This window comes from Lipotes vexillifer, unplaced genomic scaffold (assembly GCF_000442215.2).
Source record: "Lipotes vexillifer unplaced genomic scaffold, Lipotes_vexillifer_v1.1 scaffold217, whole genome shotgun sequence".
Taxonomy (NCBI): domain Eukaryota; kingdom Metazoa; phylum Chordata; class Mammalia; order Artiodactyla; family Lipotidae; genus Lipotes; species Lipotes vexillifer.
In genome coordinates this window covers 2962839-2965204 of record NW_006788200.1, presented here as the reverse complement: position 1 = coordinate 2965204, position 2366 = coordinate 2962839, and positions in this window count along the sequence as shown.

Below are 2366 nucleotides of genomic sequence, written 5' to 3'. Positions count from 1 at the left end.
ATACAGCCAAAAAATAAATAAAAATTTTAAAAATAAATAACACCATGAAAATGCAATCAACAAAATTCAGAATTTGGGGGGAAATAACCTAGTTTCTTCAACAAATAAATTACAAGAGGGGAAAAAGAGAAAGGGAATCCATAAGAGAGACTTAAGAGACACAGAGATTGAATGCAGCTGGGCACCTTGTTTGGATGGTAGTTCTAACACTTATGTGACAAAAATTATTAAGAAAATATTAGCAAACAAAATCCAGCAATATATAAAAGGAATCATAAACCATGGGTCCCAGGAATACAAAAATGGTTTAACATCCAAAAAAATCTATTAATGTAATATACCATATTGAATAAAACAGAACTATTTGTAGAATAATGTAGAATAAACCATATGATCAATTGATGCAGAAAAAGCATTTACAAAATTCCACACCTAATCATGATTTAAAAAAAAAAAAACTTTCAAAACACTAGGAACATAGGGAACTTCCTCTTAAAGGATATCTACCATAAACATACAGCTAACATTACACTTAATCACGAAAGACTGAATGTTTTCCTGCTAACAGGAATAAGGCAATGATATCCACTCTATTTCTATTCAACACCGTATTGAAGGTTCTAGCCAGTGCAGTGAGCAATGAAAAGAAATTAAAGGTGTAGAGTTTGGAAAGAAAGAACAACTGTGCTTATTCAGAGATGGCATGATTTTGTATGTAGAAAATCCTATGGAAACTCCCCAGAAAACTACCAGAAATACTATGTAAGTTTAGCAAGGTTACCAGATACAAGATCAGTACACAAAATGGACTGTATTTCTGCAGACCAGCAACAAACAATACTTAAAGTGAAATAAAGAAAACAATTCCATTTATAATATCATCAAAATAATAAAATATCGGGACTTCCCTGGTGGTCCAGCGGTTAAGACCCTGCACTCCCAATGCAGGGGGTCCGGGATTTGATCCCTGGTCAGGGAACTAGATCCCGCATGCTGCAACTAAGAGCCCGCGTGCTGCAACTAAAAAAAAAGGATCCCGCATGCCGCCACTAAGGATCACGCGTGTGGCAACTAAGACCCAGCACAGCCAAATAAATAAATATATTTTTAAAAAATAATAAAATATCTAGGAATAAGTTTAACAAAATAAGTGGAAGTTTTATACACTGAAATCTATAAAACACTGCGGAGAGAAATCAAGGAATACCTAAGCCAACGGAGAGGTATACCATGTACTTAAATTGGAATATTGTTATGATGGCACATCTTTCCAAATTAATCTATAGATTCAATATAATCCCTAACAAAATAATGGGGATTTGTAGAAACTGACAAATGTATCCTAAAATCTATAAGGAAACATAAAGACCAAAATAGCCAAAACAATTTTAAGGAAGAAAAACAAAGTACGAAGACTTACATTATCTGATTTCAAAACTTATTTTAAAACTATATAAATCAAGGAAGTGTAGTACTGGCATAAGTACTAGCATATAAATCAATGGGATAGACAAGAAAGGCCAGATATAAACTTATACATTCATGGTCAATTGATTCTCAATAAACATGCCAAAATAATTCAATGGGGGAAAGGATAGTCTTATGGGCCTGGAATAATTGGTTAGACATACAAAATACAATGAACTGTATACTTACAATGGGTGAATTTTTTGATATGTAAATTATACTTCAATAAAGAGACAGCAATTAAATAATTTTTTCTTACAATTATCGGAAAATTAGGACAACTTTTTTGTTTTTGTCCACACCGTATAGCTTGCAAGATCTTAGCTCCCTCACCAGGGATTGAACCGGGGTCCCCGGCACTGGAAGCACTGAATCCTAACCACTGGGCCGCTAGGGAATTCCCAAATTAGGACAATTTTAACACTGTCTGGATACTTGGTGATATCTAGGAATTATTATTTTTAAAAGTGTAATAATGATGTCATGCTTATGTGTTTTAGAAAGTCTTTTTTTTTTTTTTTTTTTTTTTTTTTTTGTGGTATGCGGGCCTCTCACTGTTGTGGCCTCTCCCGTTGCAGAGCACAGGCTCTGGACGCACAGGCTCAGCGGCCATGGCTCACGGGCCCAGCTGCTCTGCAGCATGTGGGATCTTCCCAGACCGGGGCACGAACCCGTGTCCCCTGCATCGGCAGGCGGACTCTCAACCACTGCACCACCAGGGAAGCCCTAGAAAGTCTTTAGTTTTAGATTTATGTATTGAAATATTTTAGGATGACATGATATGATTTGGAGAATTTGCTTCAAAATAATTGAGGGGGAAAGAGAGTGGGTAGGGATATAGATTAAAAAACAAAAGACAGGGCTTCCCTGGTGGCGCAGTGGTTGGGGGTCCGCCTGCC